This window comes from Galleria mellonella, unplaced genomic scaffold (genome assembly GCF_026898425.1).
Source record: "Galleria mellonella isolate WM207_F2 unplaced genomic scaffold, CSIRO_AGI_GalMel_v1 utg424, whole genome shotgun sequence".
Classification (NCBI taxonomy): domain Eukaryota; kingdom Metazoa; phylum Arthropoda; class Insecta; order Lepidoptera; family Pyralidae; genus Galleria; species Galleria mellonella.
In genome coordinates, this window is record NW_026442097.1 from 1,273,065 (window position 1) to 1,286,636 (window position 13,572).

Genomic DNA, 13,572 nt, shown 5'->3' on the forward strand with positions numbered 1-13,572 from the left:
CCTAAGAAAATTACAATAATGTAACCCAAAATGTCAAAAAATTGTCTATTAATGCTAATATAAAATACTAATTGATCTTTCTATCTACCCATGCAAAGCCGGGGACAGGTAGCTTGTATTAAATAAAGATGAAAATCGTCTACAAATAAGTTACTGTGAGATTGAAAAAAAAAATGTGGTTAGGGCAACAAAGAAGCACTCTTTTCGAAGTCGGTCAAACTGGGTCAAGGTTCACAAACTTTCCGCCGTTGACAATGGTCCGTGGGCGTCACGGACCGTAAATACCAACGAAACTGATATTATAATATTTCAAGCCAGTTGATGGCGACTGGTAATGCTAATGACCAGATCACTGATCTCTACAAATAAACAGTAAAAAAAAAAAAAACAGAAATACACGCCAATTGTGAATGTGTTTGTTTGTCACATATTCACACATTACCGATTGTCACGAAATTGTGCATACATCAATGAATCAATAGTTTTATTTTGCCACTTAATAGTTATACAAAACACACACATAGGAAGTACTAGTAACAATATACTTTATGGGATCGACCTCCACATGGTCCTACCTGGAAACCATCGTGCTGAATTCCAAGTGTATTCATCACAATGGGCTAACTGGCCTGCCTTTTCATCCTCACCTATCATCCTTCACTGGTGCCCCGCCAGCATATACTCTTAGCGCAGGCAGGGTTACTATTCCATTGTAATCCATTAAAAAAAATCATTCATAGGAGTATGTAATAGTAAAATAAAATTTGGTGCTTGGTCATATACCTTATTTTTAATTCATTCATTAATACAAGTGATTTACTTTCCACTACTGTACAAAGGTCTTCCGAATAAGAAGGGTTTTGCCAGTAGTTGCCACGCTTGGCAGGCAGATTAGCAACGGTGGTTAGGCTTTGGTGATATTTTAAGGAGGACACTGCTACCTATCCTTCAACCATCCAGTTCATTTAATAACCTCTTATTACATCAAACTTATAAGTATACAAAATGTAAATAAAACAAAGTAACACATCTATTATACTAATACTTGGAATGGAGAAACAGGCCACATTTTACTCTAATCAATACTATCCATGCAGATAAAGTCGCAGGTAAAAATTAGCAAATCACAATTACGTATCTATCCACAGTTGCTACTGTTTTTATTCATTAGTACAAATATGTGTACATGGCAGACTTAATGCTAAAAGCATTCTCTCCCAGTCAACCGTAGGCAAGTGTCAGAATACTCGAATGCGGTACTGGTAATTATTGATATACATACATACTAAAATTACATATATAAACGAATAAATATATATGAATAACAAATATATTTACACTGTTAATTCTCTTTTTCTTATATAAAATTCAGTTAAATATAATTTATTATTAATTAATTTATTATATTCCTAGGCACCCTACCAGCTGGCAGTGATGTCAAAGAAATTTTTTATCTTTAAATATATATATATATATATATATATATATATATATATATATATTATTTTTTAATTACTTATCTCTAATTATATATCTACATTAACTATCTCATCTATTTAGATATTTATAGTTTATGGTTATTATGCAATTAGTTCATTTATTATTGTATTTCATATTGCATTCCAAAATACAATATTAGAGAAACAATTAACTAGTAATTAAAAAACAATTTTATGATATTATATGTGTATGATTTACCATCAGTATATTATAAGTGAGCAAATGTATGGAGATTCCTTTTCCACAATTTTTATACATATACATGACATCATTGGGAAAAAATAAATGTGTCTCCATACAGTTACATACATTTTGTTTCTGATATTTACAACACAAAAGAAACAAATTATAATGAGAGATTTAATGATGGATTTAAAGTTAGACAGAGTATTGTTTTTCACAAAATTACGGAACCTCGGAAGACTGTAAATTGACTCTCATTGGCTTATATGGTGACATAGAAATCAGTAGCAGTGTTTTAAAGGATGATCCTACCTTTTTTTTTTTAAATTGATCATATTCTCTAAAGAAACATTGGTTGTTATAAACCAACAAAACAATTCAAACCTTCTATATACAATCTGGAAACTGATTTTTTTGTTTATAAAACCATGCCCCTTTGGGGTCTCCGATCAAGCTGTAAAGGCCAACAGCGGCCAACAGTATTGGAATAATTAAAACAAAGTTATTTGGGAAAATTATTCAATTTTACAAATGGAACACTATCTTAAAAGAATTCTAATAATTACAATTTAATACTGTATATCTAATAATCAGAAGATAATAAAAAAAGGAATTATAATTGCAAGGAAAATGACCTTTCTGAACATGATACAAACTGCTGGCCTATAATATATTGTTTATATATATCACAGATTAAATGAACTTCTATACTTAAAACTTAAGATTTCATGCCTTCATATATTACTATTGCATAATATGTAATACACAAACGAAATAAACTGTAGGTACAAGATGAAATTTGAAAAAAGAATGTGTATATAAACTATACAAGAAAATACTAGTTCCTAATCAACCCACTGGCCAAATTGTGTTGGAAAACTGGTAATTGACTAGAAATAATAAGAAATAACTTGAGTACGATTTAAATAGAGAAAAGACACAAAACGTATCTGTAAAAATGTAATCACCTCGTACATATGTACGAAGTCATTTTAGGAGTAAAATGAACACATTACTAGATATTACAAGCTTATTAAAAATTTGATAACCTACACACTACACTGCAGACCGCATGGACTATAAAGAACAACGATAACATGAGCCCAGAGTTTACGAACAAATTGTTTCATAAACGACATGGAATATTTCTGATTACGTAACATTAAATTTATACATACCAGAAAGTTTCTCTTAATTCACAAATAAAGAAAAAAAAGAAAAATAATAATAGAATAACAACGTGACAATCAGAAGTTTCGTTTTTTCCACTTAAAAAAAATCCTCAAAATCCTATTGGCGCACAAAGTTTGACACAGATAAAACAAGACGTGTGACCGCCAAAACATACTATGGGTACGTTCTCGTTCAATGAAAAATAAACGACGCAATAAACATAAATTCTACCATGCACTCGATAGCTACGCACAAACTAGAGGTTGGTTCCAATTTGGAATTTTAAAACGCTCCGGTCACAGCACCCACACAGGTTCGTATAGAAACCGGTCCGGTGGCTACGGCGATGACACAAACTCGTACTTATTTATAGCGGAAAACGTATACAAATCGATAACAGCTCAGCTAGGTGCACAACTACATAGAACGGGGTGGCAAAATGCGATCCGCGTAGCTTTCTTCTTGGCATTTACTTAGCAACAAAACAAAAAAGAGTTGGTTATTTAAATTGCCCTTTGTTAAGTACTTAATCTATGCCCATATTTTAATAATGCCAAGGAAATATTGAATTTGGATGTGGCTTATTAAATGTGCGTTCCTTTAAGAAAATATTGAGTATTATTATTTCTACTGTGAATCATAGCACAGAGAGCGGATCTTGTTTAAAGAAAATGTTGGATTTGATTGTGGATAATCATCTTTCAGAGTATAGCAGTAAAGTCCGGTTTGCGGTGGGCTGGGGAAACGAGGACGGCGCGGCGGTATTCGTCACCGACGTAGAAAATGGCGACTAAATACCAACAATTACATCGCGCGACTGAACGTCAATGTGAATTAATTTCTATTAAAAATGCTTAATATACAAAAAGGAATACAAGTAGATCTAATTCAAATCAACCTTTTTTTATTGTCTCTTTGGTTCATTTGTTTGTCATATGAGATATATCCGATAAGACTTTTCTAAAATTGTAAATAAAAAAACTAAAAACAGTACATACCGTTAAAACACGATGATGTCACAATAAAATCTTCAATACTACGTTAGATTCACGTTTTGTAATTTAAAAAACAATTGTAAGACAAGGGATGATGATAATAACGCGTCACGGTACGCTCGAGGCGAGCATATTCGTGCGCCTCCAAATAGCGCAACGGCGCAACTTTTTCAAGCGCGGCGTCAACACGGTCAGGTGGGCGAGGTTGCGACACTGTCATAGCGCAGTCTCTTTCCCGCATCACTTGCTCGCTCTAGTTACAAGCCTTCTCGCTCGCACGCGCGACGAAGCCCTAGCCCGGGTCAGGAGGGACGCGAGCGGAACCCTCCGCAAACGAACGTCGCGCACCAAGTTGCGCGGCCGACTGACTGCGTTTAGCGCCTCCATCCACCGAGTGCCCGCGGCCGACCGACTAATCGAGCCCCGAGCTGATCGAGGAACGGCAACGTCGCAGATGGATAATAGCAAGCGAAACGGACGAGCCGCGAACCGCGATATGAAATGCCACGAACTTCTTACAGAGGTGGTAGACCAAAACAAATCTCCTTTCTCTTAAATTATACAACAGTCGCTATTGAGAACACGGCCGGGTTCTTTGTATTAATTTTCCCGCCAATAACATCAACTTTCAACACTGGAATAATGACAAACCGTCCGATGACCTAATTCAATCTTTAGTCAAAGATAGGCACGCATTAGTAGTTGTTGTTGACGATATCAGTTATCAATGTACTAAAGAATGCTAACCTCGTGTGTACTACATGTACATGCTCGCCAAGAGGCCATAATCGAAGCAGTGGGGTTGGTTACCTTGACGATAACGCAGAAAGTTGATGTTACGAGGGGTGCGGCTGAAATAACATAAGTACCTACTTATTTAAGACAAGTACATCGTGTTCTGCAAAATAAACCGTCACTTCAATCGTAAATAACCCCACATACTGCAGAATGACGAAATAATTCTCAGAGACATTAGATTGAAAATATTTAAATTTAGAACGCAGAATTGTATGTCTACAAGCCAGTTTAACTTCTTCGTAAATTCAAATAATATTCATAACAAATAGTATTGTGGGGCAAAGAAAAATGACACAGCCATTACGAAATGTATATGAGCCCAAAAAAAAAAACTATTCGATTACAAAAAAATATAATTATCCATAGACAATTGCCAACATATTAAAAATGGCAAATTTAAAAAATACAACATTTTAATTATGAAATTTCTTTTCATGGTAATCTCTTAAATATGTACCTGTCATATTGGTCGCAAATAAGTTTAAACTTGAGCAATTGACGAAAACAATAGTAAGGAATGACTTCTTTTGTTCTATTGTATTTAGGGCATTATGATGTTATTCTTCTGCCTAAACTACCAATCAAACATTATCGTTCTTTTTTTTTAATTCAATATAGGATGAGGTGCACTAAACAATAAGACGCATACAGGTATAATTTTTTTTATTTACGCCAATGGTGTAAACAATAACACATTCATAACACGCTCGACAAAGACATACTGCCACTTATCTTGCTACCTAAAATAATAATAAAAAATTAAAAGATAAGAATAAAAAAAGAATATATGAATTGAATCAATAAAGCAATAGTCATTATGACTTATAATTTTCATCAGCTATTTAAAAATGTTAACCACGTGAAAACTTTGATGTTATTATTGTGATATTTATAAGCTTAATAAAATGTGAATTTTTTTTATGCAACTTAGAATGGTAAACAAGCTGACGATCCACCTGATGGAAAGTGGTAACCGTCGCCTATAGACATGAGCAGTACAATGGACATAACAGAGTATACTGTTTCACCCATGATACCACCCATGGCGTTGCCATTCCTGAGGACTCAGGTATTATTCCTATGTACCCTGTAAATTCATTGCCATATCCCACCCTTCAAACGAAACACAGCCGTGTAAACAACTGCTTCACGGTAGAAACACGAATGGAACAGAGGTGGCCAAGCAAACGACTTTTATACAAAGTGTCCCTTTGGTAAAATGATTATAATTCATCATTAAAGGTCTTGCTTTTTGCTTCTATCTAGTACTATTACTGATCTAATATGGATATACATCATGCTGAGAAAAATAATAGCTCTAATAAAAAATACTACCACAAAAATTACTCCTTTTAAGTCAATTAAAAGCATAATAAAGTATTAGCTAAATAGTTGAGCTTCCTCTTGTAACCAACTCACCGTTTGCCTAGGACACAGGATCTAAGATCGTTCATTGTCAGATAAGTGACATATATACCTACACTTGACGATTACTGATAAGTTTTCAAATCGTATGTTAATTTATATGCATTTACTTAGTATTTAAAGTTTTATGTAAAAAAAAAATTAAAGAATTTTAAGAGAACAAAGTATGAAACTACAGATGTCTTATTAGTCATTAATTAGCAAAAAAAAAAAAAAAACAACGTAACATTGTGTCTGAAATTGTGTATAATTTTACATAAGAATATTTAAATCGAATATTTGAAATAGTAACAATAATAAATAGAAAGAAAAAGAAATATTACCATTGCAGTAAACTTAGATTTAAGCATTTTTTAATAGTCACTTTTTTTTATTATTATTTTAACAATTTTAAGTATCCACATTATATCAAAATCTCAATTTTCATCTATCCACAGCTGTAAAGTCCTAAGCCACCTCAGCAGGGAGCTCATTCCATAACCTGAGTGTTCGTGGGAGGAAACATCTCTGAAACCGCGCTGTACGCGACCATTTAGGCTGGAGAGTATGAGGGTGAACTCCCCGTCTATCTGGGGCTTACTGAAAACCAGCATCGCGACTTCTGAGGAAACTTCAGCTTTTTGCAAAGAGCTTTCTCATAAAGTCATCATCATATTAGGCGTCAACTGACAAATACTGAAGGTCTCCCCCATAAAGAGGGGTTTTGCCAGTAGTTGCCACGCTTGGCAGGCGAATTGGCAATCTCAGTTAAGTTCTTTAGTGACGTTTACAGAGGGATGCTACTGCCCATTTTTAGTCTATTAAATTTCTTTTGTTCTTACGACTCTCACGGGAAAGAAAGGTGTGGCCCAGTTTATGGCAAGATCATAGGACCACAGCAAGGCAACTAGAACATACAGTGTACCAATAATCTCTATAGTTACCTAGTCATATCGGTCATATTTTCTCTCAACCCAATAAAGTATTCCTATAATATGATGTATTACAAGCTAAAAATAGATATAAAGTGATTAAACGACCACCTATCTATATTTAGATCCTGTCTATCACAAAGGTCGTAGTGGGCGCCAGTTAATTCCAGCATGTATTTAAAACATGGAAACGTTTCTATTGCAGATACATTCTTATTCTTCTTCCTTAAACAGAAAGAAGTGTTTTTCTCCACAATATTTCCTAGAGAAATAAAATCTCGAATTCTTTAGCAATGGCGAACAATAATAGCACACAAAGTCTAAATTTTTACAAATTATTGCTTCTAGTTTGTGTAAGTTTTGCTTTGCTTTGCATTTTCTATTGGCTGTATCTGCTGATCGTGTTCTGAAGAACTCTTCAATATGATGCCTTCAGCCACTTTCCAATATCATACTGCTCGCAATCGGCAGGGAACCCATCCTCGCCAGAATGGTCACGCACAGTGCGGTTTCAGAGGAGCTTTCTTCCGCGAATACTCAGGTTGTGGAATGACCTTCCTGCCGAGGCTTTTGACTAGAGACTACAGCATGGGGTTCTTCAAAAAGGGTGTATTCAGTGTCGGCAATGCGTTAGTGACATTCCTGGTGTTACAAGCGCCTATAGACCCCGTTTACCGTATTTATTAGACCGTATGGTTGTCTACCGCCATAACTGTGTAAAAAAAGCAGATTTCATTTCAAGTCTTGCCCTTATTTTCATCATAGGTGAGGTAGAATCACAAATCTGTGTAGTAAAAAAAATTCTTTTAGACGGATACGCCTCAAAGTGATATTTTAGAGAACTGACATGTTTGTAAATAGAAGACTTATCCAATATATAGATCAGGGTGCACATAATTTCAACTGTAAATCTGCTATTTGATAAATTTTTTTTTACAACACAGGGGCCAAACGAGCGTCCGGCTCACCTGATGGTAAGTGACTACCGCCGCCCATGATCACCCACAACACCAACGGCATTGCAGTTGTGCTGCCGGCCTTTTAAAAAGGAATATGTTCTTTTCTTCAAGCTGATGATGTCGTTATAGTTGCATTGTTACTTTACAAAGCACGTTATTAAGGTTAACCTATTAAATAATTTGATAAAACCTACGTCATCACTTCTATACCCTCCAATTGGTGTCAATTTATCAATTCTTACTTATACATACATACATATCTGTCAAGCCTGTCTCCCATTACGGTAGACAGAAACAATGGAACGCCAAACGCTTCGATTCAAACAAACCTCTTTCGCTTCCTCCACATTCATCAATCCTTATTTATATAGGTACACATAATCTATATAAATAACTGTGTGATCCCGGCGTAGAATAGGCCGCCCCTTCCTTTCCTGTGGTAGTCGTAAGAAGCGACTAAACGAAACTTAAAGGTACGAGAGATAGGCAGTAACGTCCCACTTTAAACATCACTAAAGGCCTAACTGCGGTTACTAATCCGCCTGCCAAGCGTGACAACTACTGGCAAAACTCCCCTTATGGGGAAGGCTTATGTTCAGCAGTAGACAGTTAATGGCTGAAATATGTATTATTAATATGCAGTCAAATAGTAAATAATGAACTCAGGAATGGCAACGCATGGGGGGTATGATGGGCGAAACGGTATACTCTGTTATGTCCATGGTACTGCTCATGTGTATAGGCGACGGTTACCACTATCCATCAGGTGGAACGTCAGCTTGTTTGCCATACTAAGATGCATAAAAAATATCCGATCACTGTATGGAGAATTTGATCACCTCAAATGTGTTACAGGGAGTTGGTGAACGCTGACGGCTCAAAACAGAATCTTATTGCAATGTATAATAAAGACCTATGTTTAGTGAACCATTAACGGCTGAAATGATAGCACACCATTTTCACCCATTAAAAAAAAACTGACGGAATTATCAAGAAACAATCATAATATCAAATATAACCGAATCGGGAACCTCCATTTTGGAGTCAATTGAAAATTAATTTTGTTTCGTCACTTGTTTTTATCTGCAGTGGTAAATAAACTAGTGGCATACACCTGATTATAGTAGAGAAACCGTTGTTAATTAATACAGATGGTAACATAATAGCCTCAGTTTATACCGGGGGCGATATGATACGCCCATGACACGCCCCATGCGTTACCATTCGCAATAAAAAGTAGGGGATATTACTACGAAACGACAAATCCGAAGTTTCGACCAGATTTATGACATTCTCCTTTGCAAACCGAACCTAAATGGGGGGGAGGGATTGTTAGTAATGGGGTCTAATGAACCCATTTCTAGTAGGTATACCCTATCAAGTCGACCTCCACGCGGTTCCCCTGGAAACCATCGTGGTTAATTCTAGTGGAATTCGTCACGATGGGCTCACTGATCTGCTTTCATTCTCATCTCTCATCACTCACTGGTGCCTCGTCGGTGTATACCGATAGCGCAGGTGGGGTTACCATTCCATTATCACAAAAAAAAAAAATCGAACCTAACTTCATTGGATTCGTATGTTCAGACTTTTAATTCAGTCTTTAATTTTTAAAGTCTAATGTAAGCTCTACTTATTCCAGTAAATTAGACGTTTTTTTTTTTAAATTTAATTAGTTTAGATGTTTTATTTTTAATTTAATTAGTTACATCATGATGGTTAGCTATATTTAATTAAAACTTGTTTAATCTATTCTTAAAACTGATATTTCCCTTACTGATTAAATTATTCAAGTTTTTATTTTTACGCATGTTTTTTTCTCAAGTTCGTATTCCAGGAAATAAAGACTGTCACACAGACATTTCTAAAAAGTTTATTTATTAATGTAAGTACGGTAAGTAAGTAAGGTATCCATTCATTATTGTTACAGAATTTACTATTGTCACAAAAAAAAAAAAAAGGTATAGAACTAACAAAACAAATATTATCAACATGAAAAACATGCTCAGTTGTGATACACATAACGCCATCTAGTGATGGCCTCGAACAAACTCACTTACTAAACATCTAATTTTGGTGCAAAACACTGGATTTTTATTATGTTTTTACCGTTTATATTTCATTAGATGAAAATATAACAACTATGATATTTCTTTAAGTAGAAAAAAAATGTTAAATTGATTGATTTTACTGTTTATTCTAATCACATAACCCAAATGTGATAACATCGAATCAGTAGCTTATTCTTCACGTAGATAACGATCTAGATTTGATCTAAATACATACAACATGAATATTCAATGTTTACATAAATAGGTAAGAAACCTTAAATGACGTAATACACTAATACATAACAATAATACTGTGCAGAAATCTATTATCCTGTCTGACGAATAAAGGTACTCTGTAAGTGTGACGTCTGTGCTGTGTGTGTGTGTTCATAAGCACACAGACAACATACATGAAGAGGTATCGAGAGACGCCAACTTATTAACCTCAATTTACGACCAGTGTGTGCGTGACCAACATTATTAGAATTCATAAACACAAAACCAATTACTAAAATTTAATTACATATAACTCAATACAAATGCTACACAATATGTATTATAGCGCGTTAATTTTATCCATTGTTACAAGCTGAGGATACGAAACGTTTAGCCTTGAAACTTCTTATCGAACAAGTGACTGTCGAATGGCGCGAACGCGACGTTGCCGACATTCCGTGCGCGATACTGCGCCGTAATTTACAAGTAGCGCCGCCATTTTGTTTTATATCAGATGCAACGAAAATGATGAGTGATCTAGCCATACGGCTCCACATTATCAAGATTCATGGAGATAACGTCTCAAATACGCCTAACATCTAACTCACAACTCACTCTCGGCTACACAAGTAGAATATATTACGTAACCTGAAAAAAATGTCTACGTAGACGATTCATACCATCACATCATCGCACGTACATTACCTACAGCACGCTAAGAGGATATTCCAATAGAGGTATGGATATGCGAGTGATAGACGTCTAGATCGTCGAGATAACAAGCGTCCGATGCATATGCACGGCATATCCATAACCACTTATGTAGGGAGGGTAAAGTGTCGGCGCAATATGGTAGAGATACGTACATTGAGCGGATCGGGAGCCGGGGCCGGGTGCAGAGTCCACACCCAGCGGTCCTGGAGCGAAGCTCCTGCCGACCCACGACCACATAGATCACAAATTCGAACATTTTCAACGCAAATTCCACGGTATCGATCACCCACCGACGCCATTTTGAACCGACACTGAGAGCGGACGGGCGAGTGGCGAGCGGTGCGGCGTTGCCACGTCGCTAGTTTCCAATCCGCACTTCTATTTCTGGCTCCCTCCCCCCCGCGCTCGCCGTCACGCTCATCGGCGAGCAAACAGCGCTCAACAAAACATGATTTGAATCGTATCTGCCACTCCGCGGACTTATTATCGTGCCTTGAAAAATAAAAACAAAATCTAGTCGGCTGTGGACGATGCGAGGGGGGCGCGTGAGCGATACACATTTCGGCATGATAAGATAGTTAACTATACACAGTTACTATATAGTGTGTGTAATGTGGCGAGCGAACGCCCGGCTTTCACCAGAGCGGGGCGAGGCACGGCCGCGCAGTATCGCGACGACATGTGCCATTGGCCACCGCAAAGATCGATAGTCAAACACTGACGAGGCCGCCGACCTTTACAGTATTCTGTGCCTTATTACGGTGGCGGTGCGGGCGTCTCTCGCTCGGCGGCCACTATAAACAAACTACCACACAGCACACTGACGTCCTCCATGTACGAATGTACGAACACAGGCGCTTCGGAAACGACGCTCGGCCAGAGCGATGAATGTATACGTACATATCGACATATATTATGGCACTTTTCTAGAGTCGAAATTCCTATACCACGGCGCACTCAGCGCTCCCTACCGAAGGACAAAGGGCAGATTTCATACAGAAAACAAAGGGAAATGCCGGCCGAAGGATAATAACATTTTATTTCCATATCGAAATTAACTCTTTAACAAGTGTATAGCGAAACAGTGCGTTGCCAAGTCGCTAGATCGAACGTAGAGAGCGCGCGGCCCGCTGTCTACTCATTATGAAATTCAGATTTTTCGACTACACATGACTAAGATTGGGGTTTGATAAAGATTGCACCAAAATATTACGTTCGCATATGCATTATTACGATATCTCGGGGCGTAACGTATGGCTCAGGTATACGTGTGGGCAATGCATCTATACACTATATTACTAATTAAACCGATTCTCATTAGCAAAATCAACGTACTACAGTAAAAAGCAATACAAATCAACCAAACATATTGATAAAAAGCTTTTATATAAAAAGACGCAGTCTGTCAACCATTCACTCACCTGGATTTTTACTCGAAATGTGCTGATTTCTTCACAATATTCACGATAACGTCACACGTAGACGCAACAAACAAGAATATTAAGGTATTTTAAGGATTTTGAAAGATTTGATATGCACAAAAAAATTACACATTCCGCGGAGCAAACGTCTGACGCGTAGATAGACCGAATGCGAACTGTTGGTTTAGTTTGGATCGGTTGATGGGTGGGGGCGGCGGGCGGAAAACCGGAGAACGGGCGCGACCGAGGGAGTCAGAAAGGGCAAAGATTTATTAATTATAAAACAGCACAGAAACCCACTATATAATACTCAGTAAATAGTAAATAGCATCACAATTTTTCCTTTGTAAATGTCTTTTAAATTCTATACCTACAATGTAATAGAATAAATGAGTTTCTCTTTTGACATTTCGATTTTCCTGTTGACTACTGACGACTACTTACACACACATTGATATAGAACCCTGTTGATTGTTTTTTAATTTTCTTGCGATAAGTTCATTATATGCTAAGGTGCAATATGTAGAGAAATAAATTTAAATATATCAATGCTAATATTACGTTTGGAAGCTTGTAAATATGAATAGCTTATTAAAAAGTAAATATTTATTCTATTTATTTTGGAATAATGTTTATACCTATGATTTAGACAACATACTAGATTCTTATGGTAATTGCATAAAATTGAGTTTGAAAGTACAAGTAGATATAGGTAAGTATTGACATTCGCATACAAATCATAAGTTGCCATTAATAATTAGGACATTTATTCTATAGAGACACCTTATAGAGACCCTTTTTTTTTATTTATTCAAACAACTTTATGGATTAAATAAAAATATAGTACAAAAGGCGGAGTTAATACATTGTAATTTTATTTTAAGATTTTATTAATATTGTTAATACTTAACTCCTAGCTTCTAAAATATATAAGGAATTTGTATGTACTTTTGTAGTAAGTATATTATATAAGTTCAAGCACAGGCACTTAAATACAAATTATAAAGATCGTTCGCGCGATTTTTTTCTGTTCAGATGTTTATAATAATGTATTTTACACCTAGGATTCTACCTGCCAGTGTATTTGATATATATGTACTCCTAGTAACAAGACCAAAGCAATATTTGTAGTTTCCAGAAATTTGAATTAAGTAATTAATAAGTACTTATGAATTTAGAAAAAAGTATGCAGTAGGAGCGTTCTGAGGTTTCAATCTATTAAAATG

The 13,572-nt window shown here is 36.1% G+C and overlaps 1 protein-coding gene and 1 long non-coding RNA gene across 12 annotated transcripts in view; one reads left to right on the plus strand and one right to left on the minus strand.

Moving 5' to 3' along the window:
- The window catches only part of LOC113515758 (paired amphipathic helix protein Sin3b), a 71,791-nt gene extending 59,254 nt beyond the window's left edge, over nt 1–12,537 (minus strand). For 3 of the 11 annotated variants that reach the window (XM_052898319.1, XM_052898320.1, XM_052898312.1), the window contains exon 1: nt 3,855–4,234. The gene's annotated coding sequence lies outside the window, so the exon portion shown is untranslated. Of the gene's footprint in view, nt 1–3,854; nt 4,236–11,077; nt 12,318–12,346 lie in introns of those variants that run through there. The other 8 variants (XM_052898316.1, XM_052898313.1, XM_052898323.1 and 5 more) reach the window with 6 other exon arrangements.
- Nucleotides 3,266–3,749, plus strand: LOC128201427 (uncharacterized). Its single transcript, XR_008253239.1, has 2 exons — nt 3,266–3,446; nt 3,562–3,749. It is a non-coding gene; the product is annotated as an uncharacterized LOC128201427 (long non-coding RNA).
- Nucleotides 12,538–13,572: the final 1,035 nt, after the last annotated feature.